The sequence below is a fragment of the Armigeres subalbatus genome, chromosome 3, assembly GCF_024139115.2.
Source record: "Armigeres subalbatus isolate Guangzhou_Male chromosome 3, GZ_Asu_2, whole genome shotgun sequence".
In the NCBI taxonomy this organism is placed as follows: domain Eukaryota; kingdom Metazoa; phylum Arthropoda; class Insecta; order Diptera; family Culicidae; genus Armigeres; species Armigeres subalbatus.
In genome coordinates this window covers 136,004,757-136,021,820 of record NC_085141.1, presented here as the reverse complement: position 1 = coordinate 136,021,820, position 17,064 = coordinate 136,004,757, and the positions used below count along the sequence as shown (strand labels likewise).

Below are 17,064 nucleotides of genomic sequence, written 5' to 3'. Positions count from 1 at the left end.
CCTTTCCCCTTTTCACTTCCTTTTCCGTCAGGTAAATGATGAGAAAGGCCAGTGAAGGCGATGGCACAAATCTCCCAAATTGAGGGGAACGTGCCTCCTGAGCCGACGTTCTGATACCTGATACCTGATCTCTCAAGAAAAGACAACCCAATTTTTGCTAATTTATATCCTTCCTCTTCTTCTATTTACGAGGAAAAATGTTAAGATGAAATGGAATACTTTAAAGATCAATGCCCAATCTTTTCGTTGAAATGGTTTTTCGTACAATTTTGCATGATTTTTTTCAATGTTGAAAGGAGGCTTCCGAGCCTCTTGAAAGGAGGCTTCCGAGCCTCTTGAAAGGAGGCTTCCGAGCCTCTTGAAAGGAGGCTTCTGACCCTCTTGAAATGAGGTTTCCGAGCCTCTTGAAATGAGGCTTCCGAGCCTCTTGAAAGGAGGCTTCTGACCCTCTTGAAAGGAGGCTTCCGAGCCTCTTGAAAATAGGCTTCCGAGCCTCTTGAAAGGAGGCTTCCGAGCCTCTCGAAAGGAGGCTTCCGAGCCTCTTGAAAGGAGGCCTGAGCCTCTCGAAAGGAGGCTTGAGAGCCTCTTGAAAGTAGGCTGGAGCCTCTTGAAAGGAGGTTTCAAGCCTCTTGAAAGGAGGCTTCCAGGCCTCTTGAAAGGAGGCTTGAGGCCTCTTGAAAGGAGGCTTCGAGGCCTCTTGAAAGGAGGCTTCTGAGCCTCTTGAAAGGAGGCTTCTGAGCCTCTTGAAAGGAGGCTCTGAGCCTCTTGAAAGGAGGCTTCCAGGCCTCTTGAAAGGAGGCCTGAGCCTCTTGAAAGGAGGCTCTGAGGCCTCTTGAAAGGAGGCTTGAGCCTCTTGAAAGGAGGCCTGAGCCTCTTGAAGGAGGCTTCTGAGCCTCTTGAAAGCAGGCTTCTGAGCCTCTTGAAAGCAGGCTTCCAGGCCTCTTGAAAGCAGGCTTCCGAGGCCTCTTGGAAGGAGGCCTGAGCCTCTTGAAAGGAGGCCTGAGCCTCTTGAAAGGAGGCTTCTGAGGCCTCTTGAAAGGAGGCTTGAGCCTCTTGAAAGGAGGCTTGAGGCCTCTTGAAAGGAGGCTTCCGAGGCCTCTTGAAAGGAGGCTCTGAGCCTCTTGAAAGGAGGCCTGAGCCTCTTGAAAGGAGGCCTGAGCCTCTTGAAAGGAGGCTCTGAGCCTCTTGAAAGGAGGCTTCCAAACCTCTTGAAAGGAGGCTTCCTAGCCTCTTGAAAGGAGGCTTCCTAGCCTCTTGAAAGAATGCTTCCTAGCCTCTTGAAAGGAGGCTTCCTAGCCTCTTGAAGGAGGCTTCCAAGCCTCTTGAAAGGAGGCTTCCAAGCCTCTTGAAAGGAGGCTTCCAAGCCTCTTGAAATGAGGCTTCCAAGCCTCTTGAAATGAGGCTTCCAAGCCTCTTGGAAGGAAGCTTCCAAGCCTCTTGAAAGGAGACTTACAAGCCTCATGAAAGACCTTACGAGCCATTTTATGGAAGGCTTCCGAGCCACTTGAGAGGAGGCTTCCGAGCCACTTGAAAGGAGGCTTCCGAATTCCAAGCATCTTGATGAAAGGTTTTCGAGCTCTCGAGCTCGAGTTTTGAGCTTCTGGAAAAGAGTCTTCCGAGCCTATTGAATGGCGACTTTTGAACCCCTGAAAGGAGGTTTCGGAGTATCATGAAACACTTTAGAGCCTTCAGAGCCTAGTGAATGGCGGCTTTTTAGCCACTTAAAAAGAGGCATAGCAGTATCTTGAATGGACGCTTCACAGCCTCTTGAAGGAAAAAAATCGAGCCTCCTAAAGGGAGGCTTCAAGCCTTTTGAAAGGATGCTTCCGAACCACTCGAAAGGTGGCTTCCGAGACTCTTTAAAATGAGCTTTACGAGCCCTTTGAAAAGTGTCTTCCGAGAATTTTAAAAGAAGGCTTCCAAGCCTGTTAAAATATTGAAAGGAGGCTTCAGCGTATTTTGAATGGATTCTTCCAATCCTCTTGAAAAAAGAAATCTGGGCCTCTTAAAGGAAGGCTTCAAGCCATTTGAAAAACAAGGCTTCCGAACCATTCGAAAGGAGGATTCCGAGCCTCTTGGAAGCAGCCTTCCGAGCCTTTTGGATGAAAGGATGCGTCCGAACCACTTTAAGGCCTCTTGAAAGAAGGCTTTCGAGAGTACGGTTCGAAGCCTCCTGAAAGAAGAAATCCGAGCCTCTTTGAAGGGTGACTTCCAAGCTTCTTGAAAGAAAAAGAATTTTTTAGACCTTTATTTAGCTGATATTTTAATTTTAAAATTAAGTTTATCACTAAGAAGGAGAAAGGAAAAAAGAAAGTTTTAAGAAGAAAGCTTAGAAGAAGACTTCCGGACCTCTAGGAAGAGGCCTCTTGAAAGGAGACTTCCGACCCTTTTAAAGGAGGCTTTCGAGCCTGTTGGAAAATGCCTTCCGAGTCATTTGAAAAGATTCTTCCGTGGCTTTTAAAAGAATCAGAAAAAAATAATGTTTATAGAAAAAGCGTTTCCGTAGCTGTTAAAATGAGGCCTCCGGGTCTCCTGAAAAATGACTTCCGAACCTTTGAAAAAGGGCTTCCGAACCTCTTGAAAGGTGTCCTCCAGCTGTTTGGAAGGAGGCTTCCGAAAAGCGTAGAAGGATGCTTCCAATTTCTTTACAACGAAGCAACTGAGCTTTTCGGGAAAAAGTTTTCATGTCTCTCAAATGGAGGCTTCCGAATCTGTAGACTCTAGATTTTAATCAAGAATCATATTCTAAACATATTATTCAACATTCTGTTTTGATCAGGTAGATTGCACAGAAGATTTTTAAAATTTGTTCGTTCGAGGTTTTGTCCTTTTGATCTTTTGTCATGCAGCCCTTCATCCATTGTACTGGTTGTGGAGGACAGGATTCAATAGGCCATGATTTACTGATCGCCATGCATATTATGTACAAGACAAAGTTTTGAAATAAAAAAATACAAAATTATCAAAACTTTATCAATAAGTTTTGATAAAAATTGTAATTCATCCGCCATTACGCATTTTTGTCCAAGGTACCCCCTGGGCCCAGGTTGAGAACCGCTGGTCTATTATCTTAAATAAGTGTTTCCAAACCGGTGATCCGCGACCCCCTGCGGGCCGCTAGACCATTCCAAGGTGGCAATGAAAGCTTTTCAAAAAATATACCCTTTTCGTGGTCTGATTATGAATATGTTTTTTCATGAATAGGTTTTTTTTAAATAATTATATTTTTTTGTATACAAAAAGCAATTTATTAGTTTTACTCAAAATCATGAGATTTGAAAAAGTTTCTTTTATGTAGTGATTTGAAAACTACAACCAAAAGCGACGACATCATGGATATAATCTTCTTCTTATTGGCATTACATCCCTACACTGGGACAGAGCCGCCTCGCAGCTTAATGTTCATTAAGCACTTCCACAGTTATTAACTGCAAGGTTTCTAAGCTAAGTTACCATTTTTGCATTTGTTTATCATGAGGCTAACACTATGATACTTTTATGCCCAAGGAAGTCGGGACAATTTCCAATCCGAAAATTGCCTAGACCGGCACCGGGAATTGAACCCAGCCACCCTCAGCATGGTCTTGCTTTGTAGCCGCGCGTCTTACCGCACGGCTAAGCAGGGCCCTGGATATAATATATACATTTTTTTGCATCTGGTGGCTTGTAGTAGAAAAAAGTTCGATAAATTTGTACCGGTGGTGCACCAACGAATCTTGGGTTAAAATCAGAATTTCAGGAAAGAATAAAAGAGGTTGTTGCACATGCTGTCCTAACTTGTGAGACCCTACTTGTGAGAATCGTGAACTTTATCAAATCTGGATACTCGTTCCAAGAACTCTGCCAACGTTGATTATCAAAGGGTAATGTTTTTACCAGCGCGCTTTGAATTAAGGTTGCTTGCCAACAGCTAATATCGAAGAAGAAGGATTGCAAACATTTTTGACGAACTGAGCTCGCTAGACTTGAAATTACGGAAATTACAGAGCAAGCAAACCAATCTGATTCAATTCAGTGACAGTTTGCAAGCCTCCGCGGCAATGATAAGAAATAAACAACGCATATTTCAAATGTTCGATAAACTATGCAGTTTTATTGAGGAAGGATCAACTAAATTAGATGCAGATGTAAAATTGGAACTCATGGCTCATCTTGACTCACTGGAGCAACAGTTTGATCGATATTTTCTGGCTCAAGAATATGCTTCATAAGTTTTCAATCCGTTTTCGTTTACTTTGGACGTGGACAGCCTTTCAAATGAAGCTCAGAATTAATATTTGGACATGCGGAATGGTTTATTATCTCGTGAATTATTCGGTTAAAAAATTGAACCAGTTTTGGTGTGGCTTTGCATAATGCAAAGTCGCGTTCCAAGCTTTGAAGATTCTAATACCGTTTGCTTGTATGCGAGAGTAGATTTTCGACACATTTCCAGATAAAGACCAAATCAAGAAATAGATTTAACCACAGACAAACAGACATAACAATTGTGAAATTCTCATCGTTTACTGATTTACTAATCACTAGTTGGTCAATCGATTACTCGTGGCGCGCGCATCGGATTTGCTCGAATTTAACATTTGCTCCCTACCACCGTCTGGTTCGTGATTTGCCCAACTTAGTGAAAACAACAGATGCCGTTAATGTATGTACGGCGATGAATTTCATCAGTGAATGTTCAATGTGTTATGTCTGTTTGTCTATGATTTAACATTGAGGGCGATTTGAGATCAACTTTATCAGACACGAAACCTCGTATAAAGAAGCTAGTATCACGAAAGTACAAAATTCGCACTGAATGAATTACTGCTGAAGAATGTAATATTCGAATGATAAAAGATATTGATATAAAATTAAGAATATGTGACATATTCAGGGCGCCGTGTGCCACTTGGCTAGTTGTAAAGGAGGCCGCAATCCAAAAAAAAGTTGGGAACCACTGAGTTAAATAAACCCTTTTATGAATGTATACCGCAGAAACTTTCATTACTAAATCATGCCAAATCTCCGTTATGTAAAATTACCTTTACTTTTGTAGCAGATCAATGATATGCCTAATGTTCTGTGTTATGCCAAATGGCACAGACCCATGATTCTTTCTCTATTCTTTAACCATCAATAATAATCGGTATTTCTAGTTTTCCTATGTCTGGGGAATGGTACATTATGGCAAATTGCTTTCTGTCAAATGGTCTATTCTGGGAAATGGCTTTCTGGCATTTGGTCCATTCTGTCTAATGGATTTTTGGAAAAAATCATTCTGGCAAATCATTTCTGGTAATTTTTTTTCTGGCAAATGTCACATAATCTTCGAATGTCATACAGTTGCAGCTCCCCACTGGTGAAGACAGAGGTGGGGCACCACACGATGCAATCACACCATTGTTCTCAACGGCTATTATTCTTGCACCAAGCGGTGCCCCACCAAATAACAATAGCTGGCTCCGCCAGTGCAGCTCCCTACTCCATGTCACTCTAGCCAATGGTCATCGTGCACAGGATCTGGTCTTCTTTGGTAAGGAGAATTGTTCTATAATTGACGGGTTCTATAAAAAAAAAATTCTATAATTCAATCTTACAAATTTTCAATAGCAAACAATAATGGGAGAGGATTCTCCATCGAAAGGAATCTGTTGCGAGTAAATCGGCCAATGATAAGATTCAAATAGCGTGTCTACAAAATTTTGTATACATACACACATACACACGCATACATAATGTGTATTATATGTATTACACTCCTCCGAGCCGAATAGAGAAGACTCTTATATACCGCACAGGCCACTTCGGCCGTAGTCTGAATAAATAATAAATAACATACATACATACACACATAACAGACATTAACTCAATTCGTCGATCTGAGTCGATTGGTATATAACACTATGGGTCTCCGAGCTTTCTATCAAAAGTTACCAAAATAGCGCACAAAAAATAGTATTTTGATCATAATCTAAGACATTTCTAGGACCATTCAGCGTAATGGCCTTCGACCTAATGATCCAACATCCTTTACGTATACTTATAGTATATGAGAAAGGCAACAAAAATATTAAAAACAGGTCCACTACTCACTCTATCCCTCTATCTACCAGAAACAACCAAAACCAAACCGCCTGAAAAGCAACCCCAGTGTATTTCCTTTTGAGGTTTGACGCTATGTATGTGCCATTAAAGTGCGTCAGGATATTTTTGCCTTAAAACAATCAGGTTTGTTTGATTTGGTTTCTATATCTATATCTTATATTGTAAGTGAAGACTACAATTAAAAAAAAAATTCAAACCAGTTTTTATTCTGGATGAAAATCCATATCTCCCACCTGTACCAAGAATAGCAGTATACGTTTACGTTGTCCTATAATTCAAAATGCAATTAAATCAACCAAACCATTGAAACAAACAAGTAAAAGATTCGTTTCCCCTTTTTTCTTTATCAGGTGATAATTGATCCAACACAGAAGCTATGTAGTAGCTGGACTGCGTTGTCGACGAACGCAGCACCGAACCTATTCGTGCAGGCGATGCTTATCGGACCAAGTTTGCTTCAAAACTACTTAGAAAGGCTGCAATAAGGATAGCATGGTGAGTAAACTGGGAAAAACAACGATAAGATGGGGTCACGAGGCACTGCAAAATGACACGCCACGGACTGATGGCACAACACTTTTCAACGCTCAAGCGACAATGGCCCGGGCTGGCGAGATAAAGAGGAGTGCCATCAGCTCGGTAAGTGCCTACTCTCTGGAGTGGAAAACATTTAATTACAGTGAATTGCATAATATTGGCACAAGGACGCATCCGATGGATGTCGGGTTGGTCGTCTCCGAGTGGACTTGTGCACAGATAAAATATAATTTAGATGAAATCACCGCCTACATGTATCGCTCTTGGTGCGGCTGAATTGCTGATGAAACTAAAACTATGGCTGGGGTCGCTATAGATTCAGAAGGTCGTGGATCACAATGGATGTTACATCGCTTCAGTTGGGACACTCTATCAACAGATGGAGAAAGTATTTCAGCTGGAATGAGTGCAGATTTTTCATTGTGGTTTGAGGCAGGCAAACAACATGAGATTGAATCCATTAGTCTGGAACGAGACACTGCATTGTAACAGTCTGTGTCTCTATTGGTTGTCGGTTGGCGTGGCACATACTCAAATGGCTTCGACCGAAAGGGTGGAATAGACCATAATTCCTGGAGACATTCTGCTATGCCAAGTAAGTTTCACTCCATGTTGTTGAAATTGGTTTTGTTTTCAACAGAGTGTGGTCACTGTGTACCACTACATTTAATTGAGAGCAAAAAATGCAAAAAACTTTCAAATTCAAATCATATTGAAAAGCTAAAACAATTGCACTTAATATCGCATACGTATGAAAAAGTACAGGTTTAAAAAATAAATTAAGCAGAAATAAATAAATTTCTGCTTGGGATGTTTTATGTATATAGAGTATATGGCTCAAACGTTGGCCTAAAGCGCTGCGGTTGAGTACATTTATCGTTATTCCAGCGAAAATTATTCCATCAGCCGACTTGCTTTCTTTTTCTTTTGACACCAAACAGCAAAAAACTGCGATGAATGTCCACAATATCTCATTGAAACCAGCAAAAGTCTCGAGCGAAATGGACAAAATATTGACCCATTGTCCCCCAACACAGCTCTCAGGTGGATGTTTTTTCAGACCACTTGGAACGAGTGACTGTTGATTTTGAACATACGAAAAATAAAGATGGGTTGCTGTTTACATTACAATCAATTTTGCTTGCGTTGAATAAAGGCAGCATGCAAACAAATGGAGCAAATCAAAACATCTTATTAAGCGTGGATTCTAGTTGGTTGCATGTAAGATACTACCACACTAACTGTGAGAGTGCGTTCTAGATTCCCCCAATAGCACGCTCACCAGGGACATGCTAACCAAAATCCTATTACATGATTCGATTATTTTCCAAATATTTAGCATATTTGCAAGTGAACAATTTTATGAAAATGAAAACTGTCCTAAAACTGCAATTGTAAAAAGGCTATATGGCTAGGCCAGCCCTAATTCTGTGTCCTCAAACAAATTACATATTCAGAAAAAAATATTTTAAGCTCTTTTTAGTGGAAAGTATTCAACCGTCTAAAACGAGTTTAGTACTCTCCATTTAATTCCACTACGTTTTGTTATCTTTGCAGTTACGTATTTCGAACGCAACGGTGTGGTCGTTTTCAGTGTCTCGTACGTAGAGTCGAGTCAAGTACGAGGCACTGAAGACGTTGCGGTCGAAATACGTATCTGAAAGATAACAAAACGAAGTGGAATTAAATGGAGAGTACTAAACTCATCTTAGACGGTTAAATTACATATGTTAATTATTGGCTGCCGGCGGATAATTTGGAGATTTACTGCTAATAGAAACCATGGCAGTTGTGTTACAGTGCAATACACTCAAACAAATTTTCTTCCAAAACATAAACAGTTCTTTAGGTGGGAATGTTGCATAGCGCAGTTCTGAAGAAAGCCAATTATAAAACTTATTCTAGGCAATTACTTGCTTAAAATTTTGCATTTATACAGTAATAATTATACCTACTACCTGATATTATTACGTCTCCATTCATAATAACAATGATTGGATGCTTGCTTTCAACGCTGCCTTCATTGAAGTTTCATATTTTGCAAAGTTAAATTTGAGCTTCTAACTTTGAGAAAAAAGTTTGAATATCGTAGAATAGGCCTTGCAGAATGCATATGGTTTGTTGGATTTTATTTGACACGTACATCTATTTGAGAAACGTAATTAAATTCACAAAAGTACGTATTTTCATAGAAAGCAGAAGTATTAGACATTACTCTCTGCTCCAATAGAATCAGTCACGAGTTGACGAATTGGCATGTGTCAGATGAGAAATCCATATCTGACCATCGCTACATCTATTTTGATCAGTTGAATGTTTCTTCGCAGACCTTGCGTTTTAGAAATCCCCGTTCAACCAACTGGATATCTACCTGCCATTGAAACTCCTACCGACTTGGATGATGCCGTTGATACTACAATGTTGCATATCGTGGTCCCAAAAAGAGAACGTGCTTCGTATGAAGAAGCAATGAATTTTAGACCCATAAGTCTGACCTCATTTCTTTTGAAATGCTTTGAACGTATTATCGATCATCACATTCGTGATGACTGTTTGGCAAACATGCCTCTTCATGTTAATCAACATGCTTACCAATCTAGAAAGTCCACCGTGACTCTTCTACACAAGGTTGTCTACGACATGGAGAAAGCATTTGCTCAAAAGCAACAATGCTTGGGTAAGTTCTTAGATATTCAGGGTGCTTTTGACAACGTGTCTTTCGATGCAATATTGGAAGCCGCACGATGTCATATACTAACTAATATAATAATCAAATGGATTTTACCAGATGCTTAAAAACCGACATCTCTACTCGACACTACGTCAAGCAGCGATTAGAAAATTGAGTGTCTGTGACTGCCCCCAAGGGGGAGTATTATCTCCACTTTTGTGGAACCTCGTTGCAGATACGCTATTAAGATTACTTAATAATGGCGGTTTTCCTACTTATGGATTTGCCGACTACTCTATTCGACCTGACGCAAAACGCTCTTCAGGCAGTTGAAGGTTGATGTCGCCAATATGGCCTTTCAGTTAATCCGAATAAAACATCTATTGTACTTTTCACGGAAAAACGTTACCGTAATGGTTTTCGCCCATTACATCTTTTTGACTCTGAAATCAATGTAACGGATCAGGTAAAGTATGTGGGACTAATTCTTGATTCCAAGCTCTCCTGGACACCTAACATTTCAGGGTCAGTTCAGAGTCAAAAAAGCGTGTATGGCTTTCGACCAATGCCGACGAACTTTTGGTAAAACTTGGGTTCTTAAACCCAAATATATCAAATTGATTTACACAATAGTTTTACGACCTATTTTGGCATATGGATGTCTTGTGTGGTGGCAAAAGGGTGAAGTGAGGACAATTCAGTCTAAATTAGGCCATCTTCAAAGGATGTGCCTAATGGCAATGACTGGTGCGTTCTCTTCGACTCCCACGGCTGCTTTCGAGGTTCTCTTCAACGTGGTCCCAGTACACATGCATCTTAAACAAGAAGTACTTTCTTGTATTTACCGATTATGGGTTCTCGGTTTCATGGAAGAGAATCCTGTAAACCGCAGTTCTACACACACTTCGATGTTACAACTCATGGTTGATTGGGACAGAACTGTCCTCGCTCCAAGTGATCTCACACAAGCTAGTAGTTTTCTTTATAGGACATTTTCAACACAATTCCCCTCGCGGGATGAGTGGACATCTGGCTATTTGGAGAGAAGTATGTCGGACAGCATTGTTTGTTACACTGGCGGCTCCCTCTTCGAAGGTAGAGCGGGTGCAGGTGTCTACTCGCGTGAGCTAAGATTGGAACAGTCCCACTCACTGGGTAGACACTGCACTGTCTTTCAAGCGGAAATATTTGCCATAATGGGCAAAGTAATATACTTCTGTTCAGATAGCCAAGCAGCTATCAAAGCCCTCGCTTCGGTCAACTCAAGGTCAAAGATAGTAATCGCATGTCGAACTCAAATTGAGGAACTGAACTCAGTTAATACTTTACACCTTATATGGGTACCTGGTTATTCTTCCATAGCTGGAAACAAATTGGCTGATGCGTTAGCTCGCATTGGAGCATCACAAGACTTTTTTGGTCCTGAGCCAGCTATTCCAATATCTAAGTGTTGGGTGAACCGTTTGATTAGATCTTGGGCTTCCACTCAGCACAAACGGTATTGGAGTAGTTTGGATTCATGTAGACAAACAAAATTGTTATTTTCGAGAGCCATCTCCGGTAGTAGCAAACTATTTAGCTAATCTGTCTAAACAGAATTGCAGTGTTTTAGTCAAGGCCTTGACAGGTCACTGCCGACTAAACTATCACATGGCAAATATTCAACGTGTTGAATCTTTAGTCTGTGATGGTTGTGAATCCGATTATGGAACTTCTTATCATCTGATATGTAACTTCCGAGTTTATGCGCAACTGCGTTTCCAAATATTTGGTAAACACTTATTAAGTGAAATTGACTGCAGAAACCTCAACCTTCAAAATATTTTGTTGTTCATAATCCGTTATGGTAAGAAGCTATGAGCTTTTGTACGTGTTGTATACGTTGTATGCCCTCTTCAAGGGTCCCTTTCCCAAACTTCCCATTTTTCTCCCATCCATATTCCTTTCCTTTTTATTCACTTCCTTTTCCGTCAGGTGCGTGATGAGAAAGGCTGTGAAGGCGATGGCACAAATCTCCCGAATTGAGGTGAACGTGCCCCTGGAGCCGACGTTATACCTGGTACCTGATTGAGAATAAAGTTTAAATATCGTAGAATATGCCTTGCAGAATGCATATGGTTTTGTTGGATTTTATTTGACACCTACATCTATTGTGAGAAACGGAATTAAATTCACAAAAGTACGTATTTTCATAGAAATTTGGTTTCTCTCCTCTGCAAAGCCGCATTTCATCTCCTCAATTTGAGAATAAAGTTTGAATTTTGTAGAATAGGTCTTGTAGAGACTTTTTCAGCTTTGCAGAGAAGTGAAACCGAATTTCTATGAAAATACGTACTTTTGTGATTTTAATTCCGTTTCTAACAATAGATGTAGGGTATTTGTTCCTATATCAATAACAATAAGGCAATGCGCATATGAAATGCATTGATCTCTCACCCAATAATCAAGAAACATGAGAATAATTATGCTCGGCTCATGCAATATTTAATTGAAAACAATTTGGTAACTTCAAAAATGAAATTTTCATCACATTATAGAAGTATTTAGCTAAAAAACATCATCACCGCCATGCACCTATTTTAATAACATTCAAAAACAGTTAATCCTATGCCTGTACCTTTATCAATAATACTGTTTCCAACATAAAATACGCACACTATTACTTCTGTGTATACGTAACGATATGATTGCAGTTTGCAGTGATGCCGAATTCTTAAATATTCTTGGAGTTTGTTAAATATCGTTAAATATCCAACAATGCACATGCATTCTACAAGGCCTATTCTACGAAATTCAAATTTTATTCGTAAATTGAGGAGCCAAAATTCGGCTTTGCTGAGGAGAGAAACCAAATTTCTATGAAAAAAATACTATCTAATCTAATTCCATTTGTAACAACACATACGAAGAACACCTGAATGGCGATGTGGCAGACGAAGATGGCGGTATGGTGATGGACCTGGGAGAACGCGCGCAGGACATAATTCTACCGGCTCCGGATCTCCAGGAAATCCAGTAGGAGATTGGCCGGTTGAAGAACCACAAAGCCCCTGGGGTTGACCAACTACCAGGTGTTCGGACCAGGTGTTCGCCATTCGCCAAGTACTGCAGAAATGTCGCGAATACAACGTGCCCACACATCATCTATTCATCGACTTCAAAGCCGCATATGATACAATCGATCGGGACCAGCTATGGCAGCTAATGCACGAACACGGTTTTCCGGATAAACTGACACGGTTGATCAAAGCGACGATGGATCGGGTGATGTGCGTAGTTCGAGTTTCAGGGGCATTCTCGAGTCCCTTCGAAACCCGCAGAGGGTTACGGATGGTCTTTCGTGTTTGCTATTCAACATCGCTTTGGAAGGGGTAATACGAAGAGCAGGGATTAACACGAGTGGTACAATTTTCAATAAGTCCGTCCAGCTATTTGGTTTCGCCGACGACATAGATATTATGGCACGTAACTTTGAGAAGATGGAGGAAGCCTACATCAGACTGAAGAGGGAAGCCAAGCGGATCGGACTAGTCATCAACACGTCGAAGACGAAGTACATGATAGGAAGAGGTTCAAGAGAAGACAATGTGAGCCACCCACCGCGAGTTTGCATCGGTGGTGACGAAATCGAGGTGGTAGAAGAATTTGTGTACTTGGGCTCACTGGTGACTGCCGAAAATGACACCAGCAGAGAAATTCGGAGACGCATAGTGGCTGGAAATCGTACGTACTTTGGACTCCGCAAGACGCTCCGATCGAATAGAGTTCGCCGCCGTACCAAACTGACAATCTACAAAACGCTCATTAAACCGGTAGTCCTCTACGGACACGAGACCTGAACGATGCTCGTGGAGGACCAACGCGCACTGGGAGCACAGACAAACAGACATAACACATTGAACACTTGCTCGTCAAAATCATCGTCGTGCAAACACTAACGACATCTGTTGATTTCAGTTAGTTGGGCAAATCACGAACCAGATGGCGGTAGTGAGCAAACGTCAAACTCGAGGAAATCCGATGCGCGCGTCACGAGTGGTCTATTGGCCAACTAATGATTTTTTAAATTAACCAGTAAATCAGTGAACGATGGAAATTTTACGAGTGTTATGTCTGTTTGTCTGTGCTGGAAGTTTTCGAAAGGAAAGTGCTGCGTACCATCTATGGTAGGGTGCAGATGGCGGACGGTACGTAGAGGAGGCGAATGAACCACGAGTTGCATCAGCTGCTGGGAGAACCATCCATCGTTCACACCGCGAAAATCGGACGACTGCGGTGGGCCGGGCACGTAGCCAGAATGTCGGACAGTAACCCGGTGAAAATGGTTCTCGACAACGATCCGACGGGCACAAGAAGGCGAGGTGCGCAGCGGGCAAGGTGGATCGATCAGGTGGAAGGTGACTTGCGGATCTTCCGTAGACTGCGTGGTTGGCGACGTGTAGCCATGGACCGAGCCGAATGGAGAAGACTCCACTTCGGCCTTAGTCTGAATAAATAAATAATAATACGTGCCAAATAAAATCCAACAACCCATATGCATTCTGAAAGGCCTATTCTACCAAATTCAAACTTCATTCTCAAATTGAGGAGCAGAAATTCAGCTTTGCAGAGAAGGAAAAGCAAATTTCTATGAAAATAAAGTACTTTTATGAATACAATTCGGTTTTTCACAACAAATGAAAGTGCAAAAAAATCCGACTACCCACATGCATTCTACAAGCCCCATTCTACAAAATTGAAAAAAAAAAGTGAGAAGCCGAAGTTCAGCTTTGCAGAGGAGAGAAACCAAATTTCTATGAAAATACGTACTTTTGTGATTCTTATTCCGTTTTCCACAACACAGGTACGTGCAAATAAAATACAACAAACAATATGCATTCTAAAAGGCTCATTCTATGAAATGCAAAAGTGTATTTCCAAATTGAGGAGCAGAAATTCAGCTTTGGAGAGGAGATAAAGCAAATTTCTATGAAAATACGTGTTTTCGTGAATCTTTGCTATTCAATTTTGCATTGCTTACAGAATCAATATTCTAATGAATTCTGGAAGGAATTTGTGGGAGATATTGTTGAAGTAACTCCAGCAGGAATTCATTGATGAATACCTGAAGGATTTCCAGGGAAAATATGTGAATTCCTGCAGAAATTCCAAAAGTAGTTCCAGGAGGATTTTCATGAGAAGGTCCAAGAACAATTCCTAGAGGGGTTTCAGGAGGAACTCTCAGAGAAGAACACTTGGAGGATTTCTAGAAAGTTCAGGATGAATTTCAGGAGGAACTTTCGAAGGAATTCTTGAAAGAACATAACTCTCTTGTCATAAGACTCGACTCGAGTCGAGTCAAGTACGAGACACTGAAGACAACCTTATCGTTGAGGTCGAAATACGTATCTGTCAAGGTATAATCAAGTGGTGGAATTAAATGGGATAGTACAAACTCGTCTTATGACAAGTGAAGACATTCCACTAAAAAGCTCTAAATAATGTTCTTAACAAGAACCTAAGTGTTGATTCGTGGAGGACCACACTGAATTCCTTCAGGAATAAATCCTGAATTCTTCCAGGAATTAGTTCTTTATTCCCCCAGAAATGCATATTATGTTTATCCAGGAATTCATTTCAAATTCCAACAGGAATTCATTGTGAAATCCCCAAGGAATAAATTCAAATTTTTTTCAAGATTTCATACTGAAATCCCCAGGAATTCTTTCTAAACTCCTCCAGCAATTCATTCTGAATTCTCACAGGAATTTATTATGAGTTCCCCCAAGGATTCATTCCGAATTTCCCAAGGAATTCATTCTGAATGCCGCCAGGAAGTCATTCTGAATTCGCTCAGGAATTCGTTCTAAATTCCCTCAGGAATTCGTTCTATAGTTCCCCCAGGAATTCATCCTGAAATCCCCCAGGAATTAATTCTGAATTCCCTTGGAATTCACACTGAAGTCCCTTGGAATTCATTCTGAATTCTCCTAGGAATTAATTCTGAATTCCCCTAGGAATTCACTCTGACTTCCCCAGAGAAAGAAATTGCGGGAGAAATCCCTGGACAAATTCCTGGAGGAACTCCAGGAGGAATTCCTGAGGAATCTCCAGGAGGAATCCCTGCAAAAATTACAGCAGGAATTGCTGGAGAAGCATAAGGAGTAATTTCTTGAAGTACTCCAGGAGAAGATTACAAAAAGATTTTTGGAGAAACTCCCGGAATGATTCCTGAAGGAACTCCAAAAATAAATCCTGGATAAACCACATGTAGAATTCCTGGAAGAACTCCGGGGAAAATTCTCAATGAACTCCGGATGACCTCTAAGAAGCATTATCGAAGAGACGCCAGGGAGGATCCCCGGAGAAAATCCTGAAGGATCTCCAGAAGGAAATTCTGGAGGAACTCCAGGAGTACTTTCTGGTGGAGCTTCAAGAAGAGTTTTTGGAGAAATTCCTGTGTGGACTCCTGGAAGAACTACAACAAGAAATTCATGAAGTAACTTCAACAAGGAATTCCTGAAGTAATTCCAGGGGAAATTCCTGGCGGAACTCATGGAGGAATTCCTGGAGGATTTTAGAATGAATTTCTGGAGGAATTTAGAATAAATTTCTGGAGGAATTCAGAATAAATTCCTGAGGGAATTTAGAATGAACTCCTGAAAGATTTCAGGACGAATTCCTGGGAAATTCAGAATGAGCTCCTGGGGAAATGCGGAATGAACTCTTGGGGGAATTCATCTGATGTGATCATTTAATCTTATGTCATTCTTTCAGGAGTTCATTCAGGAATTCTTCTTGGGGCTCCTCAAAAATTACTCCTGTAGTTCTTCCACATATTTCTCTTTTGGATTTTCAGGAGCTCTTACAGAAATTTCTTCTGAAGTTCTTCGAGATTTTTTCTAGGAGTTCCTTCAGGAAGTCCTGCTGAAGCTCCTGCTGGAGTTTGTTCAAAACTGCGTTTATTTATCATGAAATATATCTTAGAGTTACTCCAGGAGCTCATCCAGAAATTCTTGGAATAGCTCACCCCGCTGATCACATATGTCAAAACTTTTGGGAGTGACAGATGTTAGAAAAAATCATTCAACAATAAATATGGAATATCTCGTGAAAACTCGAAACCCTTCCAGTGGAAATTACAAAGAATTTCTTCTAAAAACCCAAAACACAATGGGGATTCCGAAAACATCACCGTGGGAATTTCAGAGAATCTAGCGTGTATATTCATGGAAAAAATTCCGATGAATATTCCTTCGCGAGAGTTCTGAAGAGTTTACCAAAAAATCTGACAAGGACGATAAAAAAAATATATGTTATCCAGCTTTCCACGGTAGCTATAATGGCGGGTGCTATAAATATATCTGACAGTAACTGCTTCCGACGCTGAACTGTTTTCGGCGCTAGTCGTATCTAAGCAACTATTTTCACGTTGTTTATTGTTATGAGAAAGAAATGAGGAAAATGCAACTTTCGTAACTAACTTTAAATAATTGAAAATTATAGTGCTTAATATCACAAAATAATTGCGAATATTTCTTTTTCAGGTCGAAGTTATCTTCCCATTAATTTGACCTATTTGTATGGAGTTGGAAAATAGCACAAACATTTGAATTTGAACAACAGTTCTGTTTGCTGCCGCAGCTGATATTTTTGGCTAACACGCAACGGGCAGAAATTAAACATTCTTAAAGCTTGTTTCGATGTTTCGTTGTCCAAGTAGTTTCAAAGGGCTCCGATTCAATTTCTCGGGCGTCCGCATTTAGTTTTAGTTTCCTACTAATATGGAT

At 40.7% G+C, this 17,064-nt stretch overlaps 1 protein-coding gene across 1 annotated transcript in view; it reads left to right on the top strand.

Moving 5' to 3' along the window:
• LOC134226161 (WSCD family member AAEL009094) overlaps nucleotides 1-17,064 on the top strand; it is a 104,113-nt gene that overhangs the window by 25,554 nt on the left and 61,495 nt on the right. Inside the window, exon 2 of the mRNA XM_062706755.1 lies at nucleotides 6,438-6,582. The gene's annotated coding sequence lies outside the window, so the exon portion shown is untranslated. The remainder of the gene's footprint in view (nucleotides 1-6,437; nucleotides 6,583-17,064) is intronic.